The sequence below is a fragment of the Bison bison genome, unplaced genomic scaffold (assembly GCF_000754665.1).
Source record: "Bison bison bison isolate TAMUID 2011002044 unplaced genomic scaffold, Bison_UMD1.0 scf7180017864379, whole genome shotgun sequence".
Taxonomy (NCBI): domain Eukaryota; kingdom Metazoa; phylum Chordata; class Mammalia; order Artiodactyla; family Bovidae; genus Bison; species Bison bison.
In genome coordinates, this window is record NW_011494951.1 from 7,460,214 (window position 1) to 7,471,138 (window position 10,925).

Sequence of the window (10,925 nt, forward strand, 5' to 3'; positions counted from 1 at the left end):
AACAGTTCATTAAAATTGAAACTGTCAAATATAGGAAATATTTGTTATTATAACCTAGTAACTGTTTTCATCATCAGACTAGCCAAATCAGCCCCATTGGATTTACTTTCTGTCAGAAACAGTTTGACTTCATTGTTTCAATTCAAATAAAATGTTCATTTTGAGGAGTATAATGAAGACTTGTTGTTTAATGGCTAAGTCTGTCTGACTCTTGTAACCCCATGGACTGTAGCCAGCCAGTCTCCTGTGTCCATGTGATTCTCCAGGCAAGAATACTGGAGTGGGTTGCCATTCTCTTTTCCAGGAGATCTTCCTGACCCAGGGATCAAATCCATATCTCCTGCTTAGCAGGCAGATTCTTTACCCCTGAGCTACCAGGGAAGCCCATACAGAGTATGCTGCTGCTGCTGCTGCTAAGTTGCTTCAGTCGTGTCCGACTCTGTGCGACCCCAGAGACGGCAGCCCACCAGGCTCCCCCGTCCCTGGGATTCTCCAGGCAAGAACACTGGAGTGGGTTGCCATTTCCTTGTCCAGTGCATGAAAGTAAAAAGTGAAAGTGAAGTCGCTCAGTCATGTCCGACTCTTAGCGACCCCATGGACTGCAGCCCACCAGGCTCCTCTGTCCATGGGATTTTCCAGGCAAGAGTACTGGAGTGGGTTGCCATTGCCTTCTCTGCATACAGAGTATAGAAAATGCTAAATATTCTATAATATAATAAAGTGAGAATTAACTATAGTTTAAATAGATAATTCACATTTGGTCTTATAAAATGTATGTTAGCTATCTTATTGAGTAACTCACACTTAATCTAAAAGAAATAAGAATATTTGTATTGCACTGGGTACACACATACTGGATACAGCGTAACTTTGAACAATTTTTTAGCCTTGGAAAACATTCTAGTTACATTGGAAAGAATCAGGGTCACTGACTGTACTGTCTTAGCTGTTCCAGCCTGCTTTTCTTTCCACTTGAAGATAGGTCCTAGGGATGAGTACTGTGAATACATGAGGTGGAAGTGGAGTGACATGTAAATCTTAAAAAAAAAAGATAAAAAAAAAAGATTTTAAAAATCTTAAAAAGATCTTAAAATCTTAAAAAAAAAAAGATCATTTCTTACCAATGGCCTTGTTGTTTTGTTCTCTACTCTTACAATTTCTTTAGAAACAGTAATATAATTTTTGATAATAGTGAGGGTGTATGACCTCTTGGTGAGGTCTTCAGAATAATTTGCCATTGCTCTCCTATCCCACTGTATGTATGTCTGAATTCAGAGCATCTCAACTAGAGTCAAATCCCTGAGTATGACTGAGCTTTCATTTGGTTTCCCATGTCTGATGCTCAGGTGACAGTTAAACAGATTTTGCAAACACTTTGGGAAAGAGAGGAACCATGGTGGGTTATTGGGCAGTCCTTTGTATCCTTGGGCACCAGATGGCTGCCTACTATCCAACACCTGTGGTTTCTTCTCTTTTTTACAGTTTAGCCGGCCCCACTACATACCCCTACCCAATCCCCCAAACCCTGTTTCTAGGGGCTAATCCTGTGAAAGTCAGACATTGCTTACAGTGGTGATCTCCTAACCCCATGGAGTCTACCTACTTATTCGGCAGACTGGCTTGTTCCCTTGCCCTCACATCCCCAGGCCCCACTCCCAGCTAGGCCCCAGGTCTTGCCTTCTTCCATGATCAAAAGGCCAGTAAATATCATTTCCTAAATGACTTTCCATCAGCTCAAAGTTCAGTTGAAATCTTGAAAGCTTGAGAACTTTCACCTGATCTGGGATGAGCCTCCCAGTGCCGTGGGACAAACAAACTCTCAAATATTGGTCAAATTTCGGGCCATGGAGAGGGGCTGTGAAACGGACTATTTCCTGCCATATCAGTAAACAAGGGTGTCACAGTTGTCAGTGAGTACAGCCCTAAGGGAATTCAGGAAAGAGAAAAATACCTGCTATGTAACAGTCACCACACTGTAGCCACTCCCTATGGTGAGCCCTGAGGTAAGGAAACTCAGGATGTGAAGACAGGATACTGGTCCCAGACAGGTGAGGTACACATGAAAGGAATGATTTCAGTGAGCCCAGACTCTTGCCTCTACACATACACAGAAAAGCACTAAATTCCTTAACTTGAAATACCTGGTTTTCCTTAATTAGAATATTTTGATGTTCAGACTACCTACCCCTGATTGCAAACTTTCACATAAGCTATCTGCTCCCCCTACCTCCTCAGAACAGTTCCCTCAGGGTCACTTAAGATGCTATCTCCCGGGCGTGAAGCCCTAAAAATTCCCACCAAATAAGACGTAACCCTCAACTTCTAGGTCATGACTAGTTTTTAAGGCAACACCTTTTTCAATGATAACAAAACACATTTTAAGGTGGGATTCAAAACACTCCCATTGATGGTTTTTGTAAGAGGAAGCAGAGAGGATGATATGTATCATTAATATTTGTCTTTCCAGAGTGAACCCTGTGGTCACAGCTAATCTTTTATTTCTGTTGCAGTATATAATACTCAGTGAAGGTGGAGTAACATTAATAGTTGGGAAGAGCATTATCAAGTGTTAATTTGATGGAGAATTCTTTTTTTTTTTTTCTTCTGAAAGAACTTGAATTGTCATGACTTGTGAAACAGGAGGGAAGGAGGCAGGGCACACTCTTTAATAGAATGATATAGCCATAGGACTTGAAAAATCTTGGTTAGAGGGAATTCTCTTGTCCAGCAGTTAAGAATCCCTACTGCAATGAAGGGGGCACATTGATCCCTGGTCAGGCAACTAAGATCCCACATACTGGGGAACAACTGGGTGCCTATGCCACAGCTGGAGAGTCCATGTACCTGCAGTGAAAGATTGGGCATGAGGCAATGAGGATCCTGTGTGCTGCAAGTAAGACTTGATCAAGCAAAAAAAAAAAAAAATTGGTTAGAACCAATCAGATCCAGGATGGTAGACTATTCACCTTCCAGTGGGCCATGAGCCAAATCAAATGCCCCTTGTAATACACTGACATAAGCTAAGTGACACATCCACCAGGGCCAGGACAGTTCTGAGACTAACAGCAAAATGCCCCAAAGTGGGTGGTGGCCCAATCTTTGCCTATTCCTCCAAATAATTAGAATAACCCACTCATTAGCCTATGAAATCACCTAGCCTGTAAAAACTAACCACACCATATTTTGAGGCTGCTCTTACCTTTTGAGATGGCCCAAACTTTGTTTGTGGATTTGTGTGTGTGTGTGTTTGGGTGTGTATCTGTGTTCAGTCATTTCTGACTCTTTGCGACCCCGTGGACAGTAGCCCTCCAGGCTCCTTTGTCCATGAAATTTTCCAGGCAAGAATACTGGAGTGGGTTGCCATTTTCTCCTCCAGGGGATCTTCCTGACCTAGGGATTGAACTCGTGTCTCTTGTGTCCCCTGCATCTGACAGGTGGACTCTTTACCACTCACACCACCTGGGAAGTCTGTGGAGTGTGTGTCTCTCTAAATAAATCCACGTCTTACCTATCACTTTGTCTCTGACTGAATCCTCTGCAACAAGACACCAGGAACCTCAAATTCACCAGAAACACTTGGAAGTGAGAGTGGCACAGGCGGATGGCGAGGTGGAGAGGAGGAAGGACAGTTTGGGGGCATCATTCAGCAGAGGTTGGAAAGCCCCTCATTCCCTGCCAGGCTAGGAGTGGCCAGGAGTACCTGGATGAGCTGCAGGATTAAGAGGGCAACTGAGTTCTAGCAGGTGGGAGGACAGGAGATGGGTTTGGGACAGCAAGATAGCAATGATGACAACAAAGAATGAGGATTGGATTACAGAAGCCTCTGGGACTTTGGAGCAGGAAACCCAGAGGAGCAGAAAATTCACGATTTGGGGGTAGAGTGTGAGTGATTTGGGGGAAGAGGGGGAGAGAAGTTTTCTGGTGAAATGGGACATACTGATCACCTTAGTTATTCATACTCGGTGTGGGAGAGTCCTATATGAATCATCAGGACGGTTAGCAGTGGCTCTCAAACTTTCAGTTCAGTTGCTCAGTCATGTCCAACTCTTTGCGACCCCATGGACTGCAGCATGCCAGGCTTCCCTGTCCATCACCAACTCCCAGAGCTTACTCAAACTCATGTCCATCAAGTCAAGATGCCATCCAACCATCTCATCCTCTGTCGTCCCCTTCTTCTCCTGCCTTCAATCTTTCCCATCATCAGGCTCTTTTCAAATGAGTCAGTTCTTCACATCAGGTGGCCGAAGTATTGAAGTTTCAGCCTTAGCATCAGTCCTTCCAATGAACATTCAAGACTGATTTCCTTTAGGATTGACTGGTTTGATCTCCTTGCAGTCCAACGGACTCTCAAGAATTTTCTCCAACACCACAGTTCAAACTTTAGTGAGCATTAGTGTCTCTCTGGGAGGACTTTTAAAACTGCTGCCCCGACCCTCAGAACCTCACTTTTGATAGGTGTAGGCCAGGGCCTGTTGTTCAGTTGCTAAGTCATGTCCCCATGGACTGCAGCACATCAGGCTTCCCTGTACTTCACTCTCTTGGAGTTTGCTCAAATACATGTCCAATGAGTTGGTGATGCCATCCAACCATCTTACCCTCTGCTGCTCCTTCTTTTTTGCCTTCAATCTTTGCCAGCATCAGGGTCTTTTCCAGTGAGTCGGCTCCTCGAATCAGGCGGTCAAAGTATTGGAGCTTCAGCTTCAGCAACAGTGCTTGCAGTGAATATTTAGTGTTGATTTCCTTAAAGATTGACTGGTTTGATCTCTTCAATAGTTAACAAATGCCCATGGTTCACCATTTGAAAAACAAGGAACTAGACTATGTCCCACAGGCCTTTATCTGTTTTACCTGTTTTTAGAAGTAAAGTTTTGTTTAAACCCCATTCAGTTTGCTCCCCCACCCCCCCCACTCCTCCCTCCCACCCCCCCCCCCCCCCGGCCCATGGTCTGTGTCTGCTTTTGCTGCAAGGCCAGGGCTGAGACAACAACTGCATGGCTTGCAGCACTGAGAAGATTTACCATCTGGCTTTTTATAGAAAAGGTTTGCCAACTCCTGGAATAAAAGGAGGCAGCAAAGGTGTGATTGTGACCCTTCAGAGTTGGGAAGCCTGTATTCAAGAACTTCTGCCTGTCACTAGATAACAAGTTGCTTCTCTGAACAATGGAGATAATGCCTAGTTCACAGGGCTGTAGTACGGCCAAGCCAACTCACACAAATACAATGACATATATCATTTTGTCACAGGACAGTTCGTCATATGCTGCCCAGATGAAACGGATTATTAAGAATGAGTGGAAAGACTTCCCTGGTGGGCCAGTGGCTAAAACTCTGTGCTCCCAATGCAGGGGGCCTAGGTTCAGTCTTTGGCCAGGGGACTAGACCCCATGTGCTGCAACTAAGATCCAGCACAGCCAATCAGATACTAAATAAATAAAGAAAAAGAGCAGGTGGAATTTGGACAAAGAGAGGGGAAATTCTGCATACTGAGGAAGGAGCACGTTAAAGAAAAGTGTCCAAGTTTGCCTTTATTATATGGTACTGGGTGCACATGGAGAAGGCAATGGCACCCCACTCCAGTACTCGTGCCTGGAAAATCCCATGGACAGAGGAGCCTGGTGGGCTGCAGACCATGGGGTCACTGAGGGTCGGACAGGACTGAGCGACTTCACTTTCACTTTTCCCTTTCATGCATTGGAGAAGGAAATGGCAACCCACTCCAGTGTTCTTGCCTGGAGAATCCCAGGGTAGCCTGGTGGGCCGCCGTCTATGGGGTCACACAGAGTCGGACACGACTGAAGCGACTTAGCAGCAGCAGCAGGGTGCACAAGATGTGCTCACTAAATGCTCATTGAGTTAGTATCATATATTTATTTCATTTTTGTCAGAAATGTTCTGTGACATAGCCCAGTCAGTCAGTGCTCAGTTGCTCAGTTGTGTCTGACTCTTTGAGACCCTGTGGACTGTAGCCTGCCAGACTCCTCTGTCCATGGGGGTTTTCCAGGCAAGAATACTGCAGTGGGATCTTTTCGACCCAGGGATCGAATCTGTGTCTCCTGTATTGAAAGGCGGATTCTTTACTGCTGAGCAACCAGGGATGGAGCCCATCAATTATCTGAACTGTCTGTGAATGTACAGGCAGATTTGCTACGGCGTGAAGAAACTGCTTGTCTCTTTGAGGGAGGAGGTATGGCAGGAATGTGTACGCGCAGGCTCAGTTGCTCGGTCGTGTCTGACTCTTTTCGACCTCAAGGACTGTAGCCCACCAGGCTCCTCTGTCCATGGGATTCTCCAGGCAAGAGTACTGTAGTGGGTTGCCATTTTCTTCTCCATGACAGGTATACTTAGACAAAATTCTAAAATACAAATTTTCTCATCAAGGTTTGGGAAACTCTGAAGGCCATTTGTAGCCCCCTTATGTGATTGTTGACCTTTTTGTCCCATTTTTATTCCATGTTTTCTAGTTTTAATGTGTTTTTGTTTTCAGAAGGTAACATTACTTTTTATGCAGGTAACATTACTTTTTTCGTATTTCTTTGCTTTCAAGATTTAAACTTCTAGCAGCTATAGCAACAAAATATATAAAAGTAAGATTTATTATGAAGTTAAGCAGCCGTTGTCTATTAAAGTTACTGAATTGCTAGCTGTTTTGACAACTGGAATGGCAGTTTATCAAATGCCTTGAAATAAAAGGTACTCCTTTACATGCTTATAAAAATGGAAAGGAATTTTGCATTTAGAAGAGTTAGTCTTCAATATTGTTTTAATTTAAAAAATAGCCTTAAGGGGTTTGTGTGTGCATTTCATGAATATTCTAAATAATAGTTGGCTCCCTGAACACTGAAAGTCACACCTCCTGGAATGAAATTAGAAAAAAGTAGAAATGAAATAAGATCTGTAGAAACGATGTAATATTATCTGAATCACCTAATTCCAATCTAGGTCTTCTGGGTAGAAATTCTGAGAGGAATGAGAAAACAGTGATATAACCAAGAAATTGTATACCTAAGTGATGAAAGCACTCTACCTCTGAATAAAGAATCTTTTCAGAGGGGAAATGGCTGGAATATCATCTATGAAAGTGACGGATCCAAAGTGTCTAGAACTGACCTTGTTTCTACAGAAAGCATGCATTTGCTAAAGGGTACTCGCCATTGAGATCATCTAATTCATTCCTCTTCTGACTCTGTGATCATTAGACAACCTTTGAGTCAAATTTGGCTTTATATTTAACTTTGCCTCTAGGAAGAAAAATTGCTGATCAGCAAATATAGTAAGCTCTTCACTTGGTGCTTATAACACTTCCCAGGAATATTTTTTTTTTTAATTTATTTTTAATTGGAAGATAGTTGCTTTACTATGTTGTGTTGGTTTCTGCCATACAACAAGATGATTCAGCCATAAGTATACACATATTCCCTCCCTCTTGAACCTCTCTCTTAGCTGCCCCATCCCACCTCTCTTGGTTGTCACAGAGTGTGAGGTTGAGCTCCCTGTGTTATATAGCATAGTAGCTGTCTATTTCACACACAGTGATGTTTCAATTCTACTCTCTCGATTCATCCCACCCTCTCCTTCCTCTGCTGTGTCCACAAGTCTGTTCTGTGTGTCTCTGTCTCTCTTCCTGCTCTGTAAACAAGGTTCATCAGTACCGTCTTTCTGGATTCCATATATATGTGTTAATAGATGCATTTGTTTTTCTCTTTCTGACTTACTTCACTCTGAAAAGGCTCTAGGTTCATCCAACTCAGTTCAGCTGACTCATATCTGTCCCTTTCTTTGGCTGAGTAATATTCCGTTGTATATGTGTACCACAACTTCTTTATCCATTCATCTGTTGATTCATGAATGACTTTTATGCATAAAACTCTAAGAGCTTGGTTAATGGTGAAACTATGTGGGATTCAGGTCCATTCTTCGTGTACTGAGAGCCAACTTCTGACCCTGCAGAACAGAAGACAGGACCCCACACTGTGGTGAACAAATTGAGGTGTTGCTGAGGAACCGTTCTGGATGTGCCTGTCTCAGAGGTTACTCAAATTTTCTTGGCTACATTTTAAGTTTAAACTCCACAGGTTCCTTGTAGAAAATGAGGGCAACACAGTTTACTGACAACAGGTAATCATCTAGAAATAAACCCTTGATATTAGCTGCGTCAATTAGAATGTTGACTAAAAGAAGATGCACAACACTGAGAGTGTGAGTTAAGTTTTATTTGGGGCAAAATGAGGACTGTAGCCCGGAAGACAGCACCTCAGAGAGCTCGGAGAGACTGCTCCAAAGAGGTAGAGGGGGAAGGTCGATATATGTGATTTTGGTGAAGGGGGAGTTCACGCAATCAAACACTCATCTTAACCAAAGGTTTTCTGCTAGTCACAAGGAACTGGTGTCACCATGAAGGGATTTAGTGCTTTTCTGGACGGGGGATAATGCAAGGATTGGGGTCAAGAAATCAGTTTCTGAAAATATCTAACTATCTAAAGACCTGTTCCACCAGTTTTCTTGGAGCAGAGTGTCTCACTCTCCACGCTGAACTCCCTTCGGGGTGTGTCGAAGGTCAACAGCTGCAGCAGAACAGGGCTCAATCTCTGGAAGAGGCAGATGGCAAATGCCCTTGGCAAGTGCCCATTTGTAGTTGACTAGACCTATGCCTGAAGTTTTTGAGGTCTCCTTCTCTGGTGGCCACATCGTAAGCAGATGTCTGGAGCCGTCAACCACCAGGCACTCTGCCGTATGGATAGAGTCAGTCTGCAGAAGAAAAAAAAAAAAAATCTGATGACCTGCAGAGCAAAGCATGGGTAAGAGATGCTCTGTCCTCCTGAAGGGGAAAGGTTAAAATTTTACATAACCTCCTGCTCCTTCTGCCTCCGTAACTCAGCTTGCTCTTCGTAAGGTCTGGATCACGTAGATCGCGTAGTCTCAGAAAGTGGAAATTCATAATACTCTGAACTGGAGTTTATCTCACTCACCCTTGTCCTGCTCTTTGCAATAGCCCAGCCCCTGCAAACTCACAAACCCGCTTAATCATGGCTGTCCGTGTATATAAACTCTGTAACCCCTTTGTTCAGGGCTCAGAGCTTGGAGAGTTAACTCCTCTGGACCCACTAGTGTAATAAACCTGAGTTCTCCAACTCTCCGGGTGTGGTGCTTGGTTTCTCGAGGACTGGTTTCTGCAATACTCCACTTGTTCCTGAGGCCCAGCTGTACTTATTCTTATCCATTGTTCGATTATGTGAAACAAATACCACAAATTCAAAGTCCTATAGCTTAATATGGAATATACCTTGTTGCGATGATGAGGAGGGACCCAAATGGAAAGGGATTGTGAAAAATGATGGCATGTGCTTGGAAGCCTGGTGAATACCAGCATTTGTCATCACGTGCCCCCTTGGTGCACTTCCTACGTGGCTCAGTGGTAAAGAATATGCCTGCCAATGAAGGAGGTGCAAGAGACGTGGGTTTGATTCCTGGGTCAGGAAGATCCCCTAGAGAAGGAAATGGCAACCCACTGCAGTGCTCTTGCATGGAAAATCCCATGGACAGAGGAGCCTGGCGGGTGCAGTCTATGCGGTTGCAAAGAGTTGGACCCAACTGAGCACGCACACCCTCTTCGTAAACTGATTGGCTTGACCCTTACTACTAATCCACGCTGGCCTACATCAAAACATCAATACAAATCTGATATTCTTCAAGCCAAATGGCTTGCTTTTTTTCATATTCATGTCTCGTTACATCAGGGAGACCATGGATCCGGTGGGGACAATTCTTTAAAAGTGTTGCCAAATGCCAAGTTCATGTGCCCAATGCAAGGTGAGGCCAGACAAATGGAAACATCAGACTGTGGAGCAAAGAAAGGTTTATTGCGAGGGCCAAGCAAGAAGGATGAGTGGCTTGAGTTCAAAAAACCTAAACTCCCTGATGGTTTTCAGGGAAGAGGTTTATAGGCAAAATTTGGGGTGAGGGGGCTTCCCTGGTTGTCCTGCCAGTGCAGGGGATGTGGGTTTGATCCCTGGTCCAGGACGATCCCGCATGCCATGAAGCAACTGAGCCTGTGCACCACAAGTACTGAGCCCCCGGCTACAACCACTGAAGCCCCCGTGCCTAGAGCCCATGCTCTACAACAAGAGAAGCCACTGCAATGAGAGGCCCACACACCACAACTAGAGAAAGCCCTGGCATATCAGTGAAGACCCAGCACAGCCCGTAAATAAATAAATGGAAATGTTGTTTAAAAGACTTTCTACTGATTGGCTGGTGCTGAGGTTAACAGGGTGTTGTTCCAGGAATCTTGGGCTTAGCCTATAGCTATCATCCTCCATTTGGGGTCGGGGTGGGGGGCTTAGTTCCTGCGAGAGAACTCAAGGGTATATTTTATGTATACTCCTTGGAGAGGAGCCAGGACCTAGCTTTATCGCTACACCATTGTTTCTTGACGGCTCCTCCGTTGTTTCAGCATTCTGTCCAGTCCCTAGTTGGTTACCATTTGAATCTGCCCTTTGGAACTCAGGGAAGGTCTAGGAGGCCTAGACCTTTTCTCTACAAAAAAGAAACAAGACATGGAAAGAGAGCCCCTGCAGAGTCCTCCTTGATTTCAAAAGTGGGAGCTTTTTTATTAGAAAGATCTGACTCAAGAATGATGCCCACGACTTCCCTGGTGGTCCAGTGATTAAAAATCTGCCTTGCAAGGCAAGGGACGCAGGTTAGACTCCTGGTGAGGGAATCCTATGTGCTAGGGGGTGAATCCAGAAAAAGAAAAACAGGAAGGGTGAGGGAAGAAGCTTGTGTTTGCAGGCATGATGATCAAGAGATAGAATGTGAGGCATTTGGAGCCACAGCTGGGTTTGTATTCCAGCTTTGCTGTTTTCTCGCTTCAGGATTCTGGACAAATCCATCAGCTTCTCTGTGCCTTGTTGTTTTATTTGTAAAAT